We start from the raw sequence: 17,346 nt of genomic DNA, 5'->3' as shown, positions 1-17,346 counted from the left end.
TAGGCACAACTAAAGAAGACTCTGCAGAAAATCAGTATAATAAATGTGAATGTCTTGGAAAAATGTTTGACACATAAAATAAACCACCAGTTCGAATTAGGGTGTCTCTTCTTTGAGCAGGTTCCTTACAAGAGGCAGCCTCAGAACCCTGGAGTGCCTGCCCTTGCACTCCCCACGGTTTAGACTTGAATCGGAACAAGAGGGAAACCCATAGAAAGGCTGCATTAAATCTTGAAAGACTGATAAAATGGTATGTTGCCCAACAGAGTCAGGGATTTGGTTTCAGAAGGGGGAGGAGTGGAGGTGGCAGGACAAAGACCAGTCCGGTGTGACACCAGAAGCTGGGGACAGACTGAACACTACAAGTCTTCTTTCTGCTACCTTTCTCTGGAGTCTTTGAGCTCAGGTTTCACAGACAGCCTGATCTGCCAGGCAGAGTTTCCCAAGCAGGGACATCAAGGTGAGAAGTTTTAGGGCAAGGATTGGAGAGGAATCTTTCCTGCACACAGTTGAAAGTGTTTCTGTAAACACAGACAGTGCACTTGCGCTACTGAGCATGGTGGTTGAGGGAGATGGGAGTACACCTTCCAGGGCCCTCTCCTAACCTGGGCCATCCACGTATCTGTATCCCACTGAATGTGACTGGAGCTGTATTCGGTCACATTCAGAGGATGTTTTGAGGTCCAGGGTGGATTTCCTGAGCCTCAGAAGTCCTTCTAGGGCCTTCAAGCATCACTTCCGGTTTTGCCTGAAAACCTGGAAATGACTTAAGGCCGTCCAGATGGGCGGGACCCACGCCTGAATCCCTGGGCCTTAGAACAGCCTCTGCATGCCACTGGGACTGAGGCAGACCAAAGTGGGCAGCCTCGCTCCAAATGGCTTGGCTGCTCCGCATCCCTTTGACCCCTCCTTAGCTACACAACTGTGGGAGGAGCTCGGTGCGTTATCATCCATAGAACATCAGTCTCAATTTATTGGGGGCCCTGTGGGGAAGTGGTGCACTGAATTGTCCATTGCACACCCTGCCCCTATGCCCCAACATGGATCCAAGCCATGGGGGCACCAATTCAGCTGCTGTTACTTCCTGAGAACTTCCTTTAGTGCAAAAGGCATCCTTTGCACTGACATTTATCATGTGTAGTCAGTTTTCACATACTGGGAATGTAACATAAACAATTAATTACCACCACTTTGTGGCTGTCAGTCTTCCTCATTGATAAGCATTGACTTGTATCAATAGTGACTTTTTCAGCTAGACTTCGGCAGCCATCTAGAATCCCATCTCCCCTTCAGCTGTGCACTTTGTATCCGATTCACAAGAGGTTTAGAGGCTTTTCAGATACATTAATCCACATTTACACAGTGCAGTTGGCAGCCAAACTCTGTTTTTCCATTATGCCGATATTTAGAAGCCAGTTTGCAGAGCAGAAGACAGTGGCTTCCCAGCTGCAAAATCAGAATCTGGCCCCTTGACATTAAACAGCTGTCCGTAACATGTTCCCACAAACAAAATTTGAACATAATTGAATCATTCCTCAGAGTAAGTATCTTAATGGCAATGAGTCGTCACCCTCCCCTCCCTGGTCTGGCGGATTCCCAGGGACACTATACACAAATAACAATGTTCCAACACAGCCTGTTTCCACCCCCAGAAAACCAGCATTTAAAAAAAAAGAAAAAGAAAAACTTCTAGGGCTCCACTTGGTTTCGTATCCAGGGATGAAATATGGAGAGATCATCTGGGGATTTGGTGTGGTGTGCCACCGAAATGCGGATGGCACACAACTCTATCTCTCCTTGCCATACCACTCTGAGTAAGCTGTGGAAGTCCTGGGATGCTGTCTGAATGCCATTAGGGTCTGGATGAAAGTCAATAAGCTGAAACTAAATCCTGAAAGGACAGAAGTTCTCCTGATCAAGAAATCCTCACTGCAGGCACTGAATCATCTACCCACTTTGAACAGGATTGCACTCCCTTCACAAAAACAAGTGCGCAGCTTAGTTCTCCTGAAATCTCAGCTCTCCCTGGAAAATCAGCAGTGACTAGAAGTGCGTTCGCCCAGCTTAAGCTGGGGCACCAACTGAAACCATACTTGAGCCATTGAGACCTGGCTACGGTGACCAATGCTTTAGTAACCTTAAGATGGGGCTACTGCAGTGTGCTCTATGTGGGGCTACCTGCTAAAGCAGTTCAGAAACTGCAATTAGTGCAGAATGTGGCAACCCAAGTGGTTATGAGGGCCAGATGTTTTGACTTTGTTGGGCCAGTGCTTTGGCAGCTACTCTGGCTGCCCGTAAGCTTCCGGTCCCAATTCAAGGTGTTCGTTCTAACCATTAAGACCTTCCATGACTTGGGTCCAGGCTACCTGAAAGACTACCTCCTTCCATACATTCCAGCCCATCCTCTCAGGTCAGCTGAAGAGGCTCTTCTTCAAGTGCCACCTTTGTCCCAAGAGACAGGGGTAGCAACTTGGGGGGTAAGCCTTCTCTGTGGTGGCACCACAACTTTGGAATGCTCTTCCAGGGGAACTGAGAACAACTTTCTCTCTCTCTCTCTCTCTCTCTCTCTCTCTCTTTCATGGCTTTTCAGCGAAGGCTCAAAACATACCTGTTTCATCAGGCATTTGGTTAATGAGTGGATTTTTGCCTTCTGAGTCTCTGATATACTGTGGTGACTTGACTCCCTCTCTGAACCCATCTCTTCCCCTCAATGAGTTCCTTTCCCTTTTTCCCTTAAATTTTTTTTGCTCTGTTTTGAAATTGTTTTTCACCATGCAGTGTTGAAATTAATGTTTTAATGCCTTGTTTGATTTTTTTTTTTTTTACTTGTTGTGATACTTTGTACTTGATTATAAAGCTTTATAAGCTGCCTTGGGCTTTTGCTTTGCCATGGGAAAGGCAGGGTATACATTTCTTAAATATATAAAATAAATAAGTAAATACATGAATAGGACTAGCATCAAAGGATGTCACCTTTGGGTAGTTGCCATGGGCTCCACTTCCTCAGGGTGGGAGTTCACTGTCAATCCCTGATCACCTTCATCTTGCTAAAGAATGTCTCTCTTGGCCAGGTAAGTCAATCCACCATCACCTCCTATCCCATCTGTAAATGGGAGTTTTCTGCCCAGAGGCATCCCTGGGGTGGGTGCCACTTAATTCAGCACTTACTGGAGAAGCTTGATGTTCTGGAAGTTCAGGGGTGATGTAACGATGTAATCACATTACCCTCTGACCTTTGTGCTATCACATTGTTTTTAATTTGAAAAGCCCACCTCCAGACTGCCTCAGTTTGGCAATCTTTGGCCCGTTCTGGGCCCTTTGTGTTCTTGCTGGTGAGCGATGAAAACACGATTGTCAGTAAGAGCACTTGGTGGCTGGACCCGGAGTTGGTCAAAGATCAATGAACAGAAGCTTGGGCGGTGTGGTCTCACCGCCCCAATGGTGACACTCAGTGCTATCCACACCTACCCCGTCCCCCTAGTGACGCCACTGTTTTTGCCCGAGTTCCGTGCGTCACTAGAGGGGTCTTCAAGGGAAAACACCCATTTGCAAATGGGAAGTGCCTGGAAGAGCAGGCTTGGACCTGAGTTACTACCCCTTCTTTCGCCCATTCACCCCATCTGGAAATGGAAGGTTTCCCCCAGAGCTCTGCTCCCAGAAGTTCCCATTTGGAGATGGGCATAGAAATCAGAGGAGGGAGTGTGATTCTTAGACTGCTCAGCAGCTGTGGAGAGAATGAGGGTGAGAGCGGAGCGAGGAATGGGAGAGGGGAAGAGAGATCTGTGGAGCAGCTGCTGCCTGTGGCGGTGGTGGACACATATATCAACAATGCCAAGGACAGCCAGCCCCACCACAAACCCGCCACAAACATGGGAGGCCATGCAGGTAGGAAGAAGCACTATGCCAAGGGGTCCTGGAGCTGGTCTGGAAAAAGAGAACAATCCTATCTTGCAATAGCTGTGCCTTCTGCTGTTACTGCCACAGTGTGAGCTGCTGTGCCTAAGGGGGCAATCAATGAACCCTTCAAAGCAGTGCAGGGGTTGGATACCCTGCTGTGAACTAGCCTGCCCTTCTGGGGGCACTGAGGCTTCCAGTAAAAGGCATTCTTCATGATCCTGATTTCTGTGCCTTTTGTTCTTTTCTGGTGCCACCTAGAGGACTTTGCAGGGACAGTGGATCTGGCATTCTTAGGGACTCTCTCCTCATCTAAACTCAAAGCTTCTTCTTCAGCACCTTCCTCGGAGCTGCAACTGCAGAGGTGGGGGTGGGAAAGACTCACAGGCACATTCAAAAGCCAGCTGCAGCCTCCGTTAAAGACTAAATTGCAAGAAGGAAACCAAAAAAGTGGAAGTTGATATATGTTTTACAAGCACTTTTGTGGTTACTTTTCATATCTACCAATGAGAATGGTTCACAAGTTCCCTTGGCTCCCCCTCCCCATGCCCTGGAGGAACTGGGGTCAGGACCACCAGCCCCACTCTGCTTGTTGACAGGCTTCTTGCCTTGTCCCTAACGCCCGCACATTAAGACTTAGTTAGTTGGCAACCTTCAGTCTCGAAAGACTATGGTATCGCGCTCTGAAAGGTGGTTCTGGAACAGCGTCTAGTGTGGCTGAAAAGGCCGATTCGGGAGTGACAATCCCTTCCACACTGGGAGCAAGTGCAGTCTGTCCCTGGTCTGTCTCCCTGGCTATGGGCCTTCCTTCTTTGCCTCTTTGCCTCAGACTGTTGGCCAAGTGTCTCTTCAAACTGGGAAAGGCCATGCTGCACAGCCTGCCTCCAAGCGGGCCGTTCAGAGGCCAGGGTTTCCCACTTGTTGAGGTCCACTCCTAAGGCCTTCAGATCCCTCTTGCAGATGTCCTTGTATCGCAGCTGTGGTCTACCTGTAGGGCGCTTTCCTTGCACGAGTTCTCCATAGAGGAGATCCTTTGGGATCCGGCCATCATCCATTCTCACGACATGACCGAGCCAACGCAGGCTTCTCTGTTTCAGTAGTGCATACATGCTAGGGATTCCAGCACGTTCCAGGACTGTGTTGTTTGAAACTTTGTCCTGCCAGGTGATGCCGAGAATACGTCGGAGGCAGCGCATGTGGAAAGCATTCAGTTTCCTCTCCTGTTGTGAGTGAAGAGTCCATGACTCACTGCAGTACAGAAATGTACTCAGGACGCAAGCTCTGTAGACCTGGATCTTGGTATGTTCCTTCAGCTTCTTGTTGGACCAGACTCTCTTTGTGAGTCTGGAAAACGTGGTAGCTGCTTTACCGATGCGTTTGTTTAGCTCGGTATCGAGAGAAAGAGTGTCGGAGATCGTTGAGCCAAGGTACACAAAGTCATGGACAACCTCCAGTTCATGTGCAGAGATTGTAATGCAGGGAGGTGAGTCCACATCCTGAACCATGACCTGTGTTTTCTTCAGGCTGCTTGTCAGTCCAAAATCTTGGCAGGCCTTGCTAAAACGATCCATGAGCTGCTGGAGATCTTTGGCAGAGTGGGTAGTGACAGCTGCATCGTTGGCAAAGAGGAAGTCACGCAGACATTTCAGCTGGACTTTGGACTTTGCTCTCAGTCTGGAGAGGTTGAAGAGCTTTCCATCTGATCTGGTCCGGAGATAGATGCCTTCTGTTGTAGTTCCAAGGGCCTGCTTCAGCAGGACAGCGAAGAAGATCCCAAACAAGGTTGGTGCAAGAACACAGCCCTGCTTCACGCCGCTTCGGATGTCAAACTATGTGCACATTAAGATAAAGCCTGTGCACAGCGGTGTCACAAGGGTTTGTGTCACCTGGTACGGGAGGCCAGTGTGTCACCCCTATGATGGACCTCCTCCCATGCAGTGGATGGGGTAAAGCCTCAGGCGGTGGGAGTTGCGATTGCCCTCCTGCTGGTTTTTTGGCTATAACTTTTATTAGAACATGTGGTTTCAGCATGGTTTTTTCATTGCATTCTGCTGTAATTTATACATCGAATGGTATATAACATGATGGCATTATTCCTACAAACCGTCATTTAGTGAATTTGGTCACTAGCACGCTTCACCCCCCATGTGTGTCACCCAGTGTGGACTACCCCCCCGTACTCCCTAGTGATGCCACTACCTGTTCAGCTTTATGTTCCATTCAACATGTGGACTAAGGTGGATAGTGCCAGGAGGCATGGCCCCTCCTGCTGAAGACACGTGGGGGGGGGGACAATCTAAGTACCTTTATAGATGCTTCTGAGCCTAGTCACATGGTCTATTCTAAAGCACAGGGGTGGGTTCTCTCTTCTGTCCTCCCTACATTTGTGGTTTCCTTAATGGCTCCCACAAGCACCTGTTCTTCCCCTTTCTTTCTCACTGTTTATTGAATCCCGGGAGAGCTCCTGTCAGTCATCACAGTGAAGGTGAATGATCTGACTTGAGAGGGTGAATGAGCAGGAGGTTCAATGGGGAACATAAGAAGAACATAAGAACATAAGAAGAACATAAGAAGAGCCCTGCTGGATCCGGCCAAAGACCCATCTAGTCCAGCTTCCTGTATTTCACAGTGGCCCACCAGATGCCCCAGAGAGCACACAAGACAACAGGCACAACCTGCATCATGGTGCCCTCCCCTGCATCTGGCAATCAGAGGCAACCTGCCTCTAAAACCAAGAGCTTGCACATACCTACTATGACTTGTAACCTGTAATGAACTTCTCCTCCAGAAATTTGTCCAATCCCCTTTTAAAGGCATCCAGGCAAGATGCCATCACTACATCCTGTGGCAAGGAGTTCCACAAACTAATTGCATGCTGGGTAAAGAAATGTTTTCTTCTGTCTGTCCTAACTCTCCCAACACTCAACTTCTGTGGATGTCCCCTGGTTCTGGTGTTATGCAAGAGGAAAAAGAGTGTCTCTCTATCCACTCTGTCCATCTCCTGAATGAAATCAGGCATCCAGGCATGCACACTGGAAACCAAAAGAAGTTCAAGGACACCAATCAATCCTCCAGGCTGTTCTGCAGTCTGGCTGAGGCGATATAGTAACAAGGAGAACCAGTGAACAAAACTGAAATGAACATGATTTCAGTATGGAGACGGTGTTGGTGGCAACTGGTGATCCAAAGAAAATGTAATCTCATAATTCAAACACATTGGGCCCTGGATGTGAGCGAGGTGGCTGCTTTCAGTTGGTCACTCCTACCTCCCTGCCCCAACTCTAAAAAACAGGGTGAAGGAGGAGAAAAGCAAACAGCCCCATTCAAGGACACAAAACTCCAGGTTCTAATGAGCTTAATCTTTCCCAAAGGAACAGGCCAAGTAAAGTAGAGAAAGTTTTATTTAAAGGGCAGGTTAGTAATACAAAGGGCTCAATAATACAAAGAGTCAATACACAAAGGCACAATTTACAAAACAAAACACCTAGCTACTCTTAAGATGCTAAAACTCAGACATGTTATCAGACCAGGTTGCTGGAGCTTCTGTGGCACTAGAGTGGCACTTGGCATGGCAAAGCTTCTGCTGACAGCTGCCCTGGTGAAGATGCCCAGAGCAAAGCACTTAAACCAAATTTATAGCAGTATCCCAAGGACCCCATGAGGGTTTTTAGACCAATGATATTATTCCAAATTTGCTGAATCATCATGACTCATACTTGTGGTCCAATCAAGGTACACTTGCAGCAGATCATCTTAATAGCAACTCCCTATACCTGGAAACAGTTGCTAGCATTTAGCCGTATCTCTGCACCTCAAGGCCAACAAGCCTCCTTTCACTTCCACAAATGAACACAACAACTTCCAACCTTTCTCATATTTCTAATCTAAAATATCTTTTAATTCCCCAATCAAACCCACTTCCGTCACACTTGATACATGCGGGAGATCCATCCCAGGACTCCCTGCAGATACCAAAGTCTGCATATAATGAAATCCATGCGGGTGGATGGGTGGATGTAAAACCATGCTGGCAAACTAGAAGTGCCTTTCAGAAACGACTTGGAAGACCTCCCAGAAGCTTCTGAAAGGCACTTCCAGTCACGTCCAAGAGGTCCTCTGAGACCCTCCAGCTGTGGGGTCGTCATCTGTGGATTTTTAAATCCCAGTTGCCAAGCCCTTGGACAAGGAGGGCCCACTGTAGAAACAATTCTTTCATTATTCTTAAGATGGGACCAGATCATGGTATGCGTGTGGAAGGGAACTCTTGTTCCAAGTTTGTAGTGCACCCCCCCCCCCCAATGATGCTTGGGGCTAGTTGTAAGATGTGAATCAGCTTTGAGTAAGAAAGGCCGTCAACTGGAATAATCATCACAAATTAAACGGAAAGGTAGCCCTCTCATTAATAATGTCGTTCAGAAGCTGCCAAAAAGTAAACTTTGTTTAACCACTTTTAAATGACCACAGAATGGTTGTCTTATGTTATGGCGAGGCAAACCTAGAGTATGTGGGAGGAGAAATTGGAAGGTTACCTTCTCTCACATGATGATGGCAATAAATTAGGTATACAGCACAGCTAATGAGTGAATTAAACAGCATTATGAATATGGATTAGGCATCTTTCCGAAGGTCAGAGATACGAGTGCACCCCAGGCAGGTGCCACTCATTGACATTCAGGACTATAATACAGCAGAAGCTTTGAGGTCCATTAAAGAAAAAGAAAGTGGGTGAGTGACATTGTGGAGTAATTCAAAGAAGAACTAAGAGTGGATAGGGGGGTGTTCTTCTCCCTCTCACACAACAGCTCTGGGAGGTCATTGCCACTGAGAAATGGAGACAGAGCGAAGGTGTGCTACGGAACTTTGGATCATGCAGGAACTGGACCCTAGGTCTTGCTAGAGCTCCACACTAACCAACACACCACAATGACTTGAGCCATTGTTATAAAGCATTGTTATAAAGCACCATTGAGCCATTGTTATAAAGCACCTTTCTTCCTCTTCTATACCGACTTCAGAGTCTTCTAGTTCACTTCCAGACACAATACAAGGACTGGTCATTCCCTGTCAAACCTTAAGTGGTTTATATCCTTAAGTGGAATATTTTACAGTCAAGCCCATCCTCTGCAACCAGGTGAGGACAGAGGCCCTTCTTCAGGTCCTATGCTCAGCTAAAAAATAGGTGGTGGTGGGGTAAGGGGAAAGGCTTGCTTTGCACCCAGGCCGTGGAACGCCCTGCTTCAAGAGGACCTTTTTGCCTGATGGTGTTCTGCTGTTATTTAAATACCTGTTTGTGTATGCAAGCATTTGGTTTGCCTCCTGTTTGTTTGTTATGCTCCCCCTTAGTATTTTATTGTGGCTCTTATTTCATTCCATTTGCATTTGTGTTGCTACCGTCTTATGTTGTCTTTTAACTTTTTGCACTGAGAGGTTTTAAAGATTGTGAGCTGTCTTGAGAGTTTTTTCTTGTGGAAAGATGGTATCAAATAACCAGTGGCATAGCTAGAGGGGGTGCAAAGCACTAAGTTTTGCAGGAAGCCTTACCACGGTTTTGTAGGAAGCCTTACCGCGCCTCCGTTTTACTCTTGGGCCCAGAATGGCTCCAAAAGGGAGGGCAAAGGGCTGCTTGCACAGCGCGGTGAGGCTCCCTGCAGAACATAATGCTTTGCACTTTGCTAAGCACTCCATTCAGGAGCCTGCAGAGTAGGTTACGCCCATCAGCAGCCTTTTGTCTTCCTGAGCTTTTGTAAACTCACCTGGGAAGACCAGCCCCCCTTTCAATCAGGAAGGAAGGAGGGAGGAGGAGCCAGCCAGGAGTATAAAGCTAGGCCTGCCATCGCGTGAGGCTCTCTCCAGACACGTGTGGCCTCTGGGACCCCAAGTGCCAGGTAAACTGAGAGTTTAGCATCTGGGTGAGTTCAGCAGCAGGGCGAGGAGGCCAGGGCCCCATACACTGCCCTTCCTCTTCCCTTGAGAAGAGGGCTGCTAACCAGTGTAGGGTTTATAAAAGTACCCCTAAGTAAAACAACAACAACAACAACAAAAAAGCTATGCAGTCAGACAGCCAGCAGCAGGGAGAGGGCTATCCAGTGTTCTGCATTGAGTGCCACATGTATGATTATATGCCTCTGGGGCATAAGTCATGGGTGTGTCCTCGGTGCAAGGAGCTCCAGGGTCTCAGGGAACGCGTCCGCTCCCTTGAAGCCTTGGTGGCCGACATGGAGAAGCGCAGGCAGGCAGAGGAGGATCGTGGGGAGACTTCCGGGGACGATCAGGCTTCGTCCCAACCTCAGGCGTGCAGCTCCTTGGCTGCCTGGGTGGGAAGTCTCGGGACTGGAGGACGTCATCCTGGAGGCGAGGGAAACAATCCCCTAGGGAGGACCCCTTCTCCAGGGGATGGGCCCGTATCTGAACGCACTCGGGATACTCCTCAGCGGGAGGGGGGTCGGGGGCTTCTTGTAGTGGGGGATTCAATTATTAGAAACATAGAGAGGGGGGTTTGCGACGGATGTGAGGACCGCATGGTGACTTGCCTGCCTGGTGCGAAGGTTGCGGACATCACTTCTCGTCTAGACAGGCTAGTAGACAGTGCTGGGGGAGAGGTAGCGGCTGTGGTGCATGTCGGCACCAACGACGTGGGCAAGTGTAGCTGGGAGGTCCTGGAGGCCAAATTTAGGCTTTTAGGCAGGAAGCTGAAAGCCAGGACCTCAAAGGTAGCGTTCTCTGAAGTGCTACCTGTTCCGCGCGCAGGGCCAGCTAGGCAGGCGGAGATCAGGGGTCTCAATGCGTGGATGAGACGGTGGTGTAGGGAGGAGGGGTTTGGATTCGTTAGGCACTGGGGAACGTTTTGGGACAAGTGGGGCCTGTACAGGAGGGACAGGCTCCACTTGAACCAGAATGGAACCAGACTGCTGGCGCATAACATTAAAAAGGTGGCAGAGCAGCTTTTAAACTGATCCCTGGGGGAAGGCCAACAGGAGCCAAGGGGCATCCGGTTTGGGACTCCTCATCCCTATGGGATGAGGATGGGGATGTTAGAGAACAACAAGACAAAGGCAGGGTAGGAGAAGAAATTGGGAAAGGTAGCGTGATGGGATGTGATAGATGGTTTGGCACACTGAGAGGATGCGGGAACAAAGGAGCGAATAGCAGCCCATCCTGGGGCATTCCGTGTACAAATGCTTTTATGCGAATGCCCGAAGTCTATGAGCAAAGGTGGGAGAACTGGAATGTCTGGTGACAAGGGAAAACATTGACATAGTGGGCATAATGGAAACCTGGTGGAATGCGGAGAATCAGTGGGATACCGCAATCCCGGGCTATAAACTCTACAGGAGGGACAGGCAGGGGCGTGTTGGAGGTGGGGTGGCCGTTTATGTTAAGGAAGGGATAGAATCCAGCAAAGTAGAGATTGAAGGTGGGTCCGACTCCACCGTAGAATCTCTGTGGGTTAAATTACCAGGCTTGTGCAGCCATGTAATACTGGGGGCGTGCTATCGTCCTCCAGACCAGAAATCGGATGGGGACCTTGAAATGAGGAAACAGATCAGGGAGGTGACAAGGAGGGACAGGGTTGTAATCATGGGGGACTTCAATTATCCTCATATTGACTGGGTCAATTTGTGTTCTGGTCATGATAAGGAAACCGGATTTCTTGACGTGCTAAATGACTGTGGCTTAGAGCAGCTAGTCACGGAGCCCACCAGAGGACAGGTGACTCTGGATTTAATATTGTGTGGTATGCAGGACCTGGTTAGAGATGTAAACGTTACTGAGCCATTGGGGAACAGTGATCATGCTGTGATCCGTTTTGACATGCACGTTGGGGGAAGAATACCAGGCAAATCTCTAACAAAAACCCTTGACTTCCGATGGGCAGACTTCCCCCAAATGAGGAGGCTGGTTAGAAGGAGGTTGAAAGGGAGGGTAAAAAGAGTCCAATCTCTCCAGAGTGCATGGAGGCTGCTTAAAACAACAGTAATAGAGGCCCAGCAGAGGTGTATACCGCAAAGAAAGAAGGGTTCCACTAAATCCAGGAGGGTGCCCGCATGGCTAACCAGCCAAGTTAGAGAGGCTGTGAAGGGCAAGGAAGCTTCCTTCCGTAAATGGAAGTCTTGCCCTAATGAGGAGAATAAAAAGGAACATAAACTGTGGCAAAAGAAATGTAAGAAGGTGATACGGGAGGCCAAGCGAGACTATGAGGAACGCATGGCCAGCAACATTAAGGGGAATAATAAAAGCTTCTTCAAATATGTTAGAAGCAGGAAACCTGCCAGAGAAGCGGTTGGCACTCTGGATGGTGAGGGAGGGAAAGGGGAGATAAAAGGAGACTTAGAGATGGCAGAGAAATTAAATGAGTTCTTTGCATCTGTCTTCACGGCAGAAGACCTCGGGCAGATACCGCTGCCCGAACGGCCCCTCCTGACCAAGGAGTTAAGTCAGATAGAGGTTAAAAGAGAAGATGTTTCAGACCTCATTGATAAATTAAAGATCAATAAGTCACCGGGCCCTGATGGCATCCACCCAAGAGTTATTAAGGAATTGAAGAATGAAGTTGCAGATCTCTTGACTAAGGTATGCAACTTGTCCCTCAAAACAGCCCCGGTGCCAGAAGATTGGAGGATAGCAAATGTCATGCCAATTTTTAAAAAGGGAAAGAGGGGGGACCCGGGAAACTATAGGCCGGTCAGCCTAACATCCATACCGGGTAAGATGGTGGAATGCCTCATCAAAGATAGGATCTCAAAACACAGACGAACAGGCCTTGCTGAGGGAGAGTCAGCATGGCTTCTGTAAGGGTAAGTCTTGCATCACGAACCTTATAGAATTCTTTGAAAAGGTCAACAGGCATGTGGATGTGGGAGAACCTGTGGACATTATATATCTGGACTTTCAGAAGGCGTTTGACACGGTCCCTCACCAAAGGCTACTGAAAAAACTCCACAGTCAGGGAATTAGAGGACAGGTCCTCTCGTGGATTGAGAACTGGTTGGAGGCCAGGAACAGAGAGTGGGTGTCAATGGGCAATTTTCACAATGGAGAGAGGTGAAAAGCGGTGTGCCCCAAGGATCTGTCCTGGGACCGGTGCTTTTCAACCTCTTCATAAATGACCTGGAGACAGGGTTGAGCAGTGAAGTGGCTAAGTTTGCAGGACACCAAACTTTTCCGAGTGGTGAAGACCAGAAGTGATTGTGAGGAGCTCCAGAAGGATCTCTCCAGACTGGCAGAATGGGCAGCAAAATGGCAGACGCGCTTCAATGTCAGTAAGTGTAAAGTCATGCACATTGGGGCAAAAAATCAAAACTTTAGATATAGGCTGATGGGTTCTGAGCTGTCTGTGACAGATCAGGAGAGAGATCTTGGGGTGGTGGTGGACAGGTCGATGAAAGTGTCGACCCAATGTGCGGCGGCAGTGAAGAAGGCCAATTCTATGCTTGGGATCATTAGGAAGGGTATTGAGAACAAAACGGTTAGTATTATAATGCCGTTGTACAAATCTATGGTAAGGCCACACCTGGAGTATTGTGTCCAGTTCTGGTCGCCGCATCTCAAAAAAGACATAGTGGAAATGGAAAAGGTGCAAAAGAGAGTGACTAAGATGATTACAGGGCTGGGGCACCTTCCTTATGAGGAAAGGCCATAGCATTTGGGCCTCTTCAGCCTAGAAAAGAGACACCCGAGGGGGGACATGATTGAGACATACAAAATTATGCAGGGGATGGACAGAGTGGATAGGGAGATGCTCTTTACACTCTCACATAATACCAGAACCAGGGGACATCCACTAAAATTGAGTGTTGGGTGGGTTAGGACAGACAAAAGAAAATATTTCTTTACTCAGCCTGTGGTTGGTCTGTGGAACTCCTTGCCACAGGATGTGGTGCTGGCGTCTAGCCTAGATGCCTTTAAAAGGGGATTGGACAAGTTTCTGGAGGAAAAATCCATTATGGGGTACAAGCCATGATGTGTATGCGCAACCTCCTGATTGTAGAAATGGGTTATGTCAGAATGCCAGATGCAGGGGAGGGCACCAGGATGAGGTCTCTTGTTATCTGGTGTGCTCCCTGGGGCATTTGGTGGGCCGCTGTGAGATACAGGAAGCTGGACTAGATGGGCCTATGGCCTGATCCAGTGGTGCTGTTCTTATGTTCTTATGTTATGTTCTTATGCACCCCCTCTAGCTATGCCACTGCAAATAACATTCTTGAATGAACGAAATGCTTTTCACAAGTCATGCTGAAAGAGATGTCTTGCATTTCCCCATATCTGGATGTACTAAACCTACATTGAGTACAGCAGTGTGTTAGATAATAGATATTAGGTATTAATATTCGATTTAAAAGTCTCCCTCTTTTGTCTTCTGGTCCATATTAACATCAGTTATGAGCGATGCATGAAAACGACACTCTTTCCATCACTTCTGAAAACGCCCCTGTTCTTTTATTTAGCAGAAAGATAGCTTAATAGCTTCCCTTTGACACAAGAGGGAGACAGAGGACTGTCGACAGACACATTAGCACAAGCATCTCAGAGAACACCCATACAAATTATTTTCAAATTTCCGCAGAAGGGAAACATTAAATATTGTTCAGGTCAAAAGAAGTGATTGATGCAGTGGAGTTAACTAGCTTTGGGCTGGTATAAGAAGCTTAGGATATATAGCATGGAGTTGGTTGCCCAGTTATAGTTGGATGCAAACGACTCAAAAACACTCAGATGTGAATGTCCGGGGACATAAATGACTGGGGGCACAATCCTATGCATGTCTACTCAGAAGTAAGTCCCATTGTGTTTAATAGGTCTTACTCCAGGAAGGTGTGCATAGAATTGCAGCCTAAGATGCATTTCATCAGGTTACAGTTGTCCGGAACGCAAATATCCTACTCCTGATATTAACATATGAAGCTGCTTTATGCTAAGTCAGACTATTGTTCTCTCTAAGTCAGCATTATCCACACAGACTGGCAGCAGCTCTCTAGAGCAGCAACTTCTAACCCTTTTCATCTCACGGCACACTAACAAGGCGCTAAAATGATCAAGGCACACCATCAGTTTTTTGAAAATTGGCAGGGCCCACTGTGTTGTCGGCAGGGGGCTCACTTCCCCCAATGGCTCTAGTATTAAATGGCCTTCCCTCAGTCTCCCGCAGCACACCTGTGGACCATTTGTGGCCCCCCTGGTTGAAAATTGTTGCTCTAGAGCAGGGGTCTCCAAACTTTTTGGCCAGAGGGCCACATCAAATGTCTGGCACAGTTTTGAGGGCCGAAGAAAAAATTCAAATATAAAATTTATATAAATAAATTAGAGATGGAACTTAGATGTGTGAATAAATGAATGAATGGGCTCATTCATTCAAACTCTCTGGCCTTAGAACACCTTCCAGATGCAACCAGAGCATAGTTCCAGTCATGTTCGGCAAAGTGGGCCAGGGGCTTTCAGGGGACAAAAGGCTGGCCGCGGGCCACATCTGGGCCCCAGGCTGGGGTTTGGAAACCCCTGCTCTACGGCAGCCATTTTCAACCACTGTGCCATGTCACACTGGTGTGCTGCGGGTGGTCTACAGGTGTGCCTCGAGAGTTTGGGGGAGGGTCATTTGTTAGTAGAGCCACTGGGAGATGTGAGCCCTTGATGTCAATGGGTGTGCCTTGTCAATTGTCAAAAAACTGATGGTGTGCCTTGACAAATTTAAGTCCCGTCAGTGTGCCATGAGATGAAAAAGGTTGACAATGGCTGCTCTAGAGTTTCAGGCAAGGGTCTTTCCCAGCTGGGGACTGAACCCCAGGCCTTCCAAATGGAAAGCATGTTCTCAACCACGGAGTTATGGCCCCTCTCCCAGCTATTATCCAGCAAGAGGCATCATTGGCATGCAGGCATTGGCACCCGTGGCTGAATCAGCCTTGCTGGATTGGGAACTCTGTGTTGTTGTTTTTTATATTTGATGTCACATATTTCTCCATAAATTACATTTCTTTCAACAGCTGATTTCGTAGTTGTTTTATTCCCATTGACGGTGGATTATGTCCCTGTGAATAAGGTACTGTGAAGAATATTGTACATTATCCTCCTGGAAGGTCTCTATTTATGGGAGATAAGAACTAAATGGATTTCTCCTTTGTGCTCGTACAGACAATGCCTTCACTTTTCTTTCTCCGAATGCCTGGGTTTTTTTCCCCCCTCTTTGGCATACAAATGGGGAAAAAAACATTATTTATTTTGCCACTGTGTTTTCTTTTCTCACCTGTTCCAATAGAAGTTCATATATTTATGGATATTATGTAATCTGCAAAATAATTAGACTTGTTTGCACTTGCGAGCTGTGAATGGTGTGGACTATAAACAGAATCCCCCCCCCCCTATATTTGGGTTTGCGTTCTGCTCTGTTTGCTCAGGGTAAATTGTGGTGGCCCCAATCCAGCCAAAGCCAGGCCATTTTGAACCACACGAAGAGTTAAGCACACGTTTAACGCTCACACTGACATCGAGAGGACTGCAAAGTGCTAAACTACAGTTGGAACTTGCCCCAAATCAATGGAGACCTGCTCACCTGTTTATGAGGCTGGGGTGTACTAAACACAAGGTCCAAACCCTCCCCCACACCCCAAACATGTAGCTGAAGTGGCCCACATCAGCAGAGAGAATAGGAGAGTCCTGCCACCTAACCATGCGAACCAGGAGCCAGGCAAACAATAAAATAACCCATCAGCGTATGTATGCAGCCTTGGTGCAAATGTGAGTGGACAGATGTGGAGAGAGATGGCGGTGACCTTGATCAGCTCTCCTCCCTGCATTCACTTATGTATCAGGGGACTTGTGTACAATCTCAGTGGGATTCAAGCCCCAAACCACAAAGTACTGGAGATCAATTTCACCTTATTAATGTTGGCGATTTGGGCCCCTTCTACATAACAAATTGTGGCCTATCCACAAACCAAGGGGAGGATTTCGCTTTTTTTTTTTTTTTTTTTACAGTGAAGACAGCAACAGCCTGTCAAGAGGAATCACAGCATGCTCTAAATTTGTAGTGTGAGCTTGACTTTCTTCTGGATTTGTAAGAAGCTTGACGGAGGTACGTCAGTGATATGCTGCGAAGTGAATGGCTAGGGAGGCACTCACTGCAAGGCATTCTGGAGCTACCTGGAAGCCGCAGCAAGTGCGCAATTGCAAGGGAGGCTGAGCTCTTGCTGCCCAGGGGACACTGAGGCTATTTTCATTGAAGTGTGGCAGGTGAGGCCCTGCCTCCCTTGTCTCCCCTGACCCCATGTCCTTGATGCACATTCTATCAAATCCAACTCTTTAATGGAAAAAAAAGAAGAAATCTGTGAGATTTGCTTCTGAATTCACACAGCCAGATCCCAGCTGCATAGCACGGCATGGATCAGTGTCACAACCAGTTTGCATGAAATGCAACTTTCCTGACTCTCTCCCATAACGGAAGTTATAATTCTATGGCTGTTC

The sequence above is a fragment of the Tiliqua scincoides genome, chromosome 1 (genome assembly GCF_035046505.1).
Source record: "Tiliqua scincoides isolate rTilSci1 chromosome 1, rTilSci1.hap2, whole genome shotgun sequence".
NCBI lineage: Eukaryota > Metazoa > Chordata > Lepidosauria > Squamata > Scincidae > Tiliqua > Tiliqua scincoides.
This window is presented reverse-complemented; position numbering follows the sequence as displayed.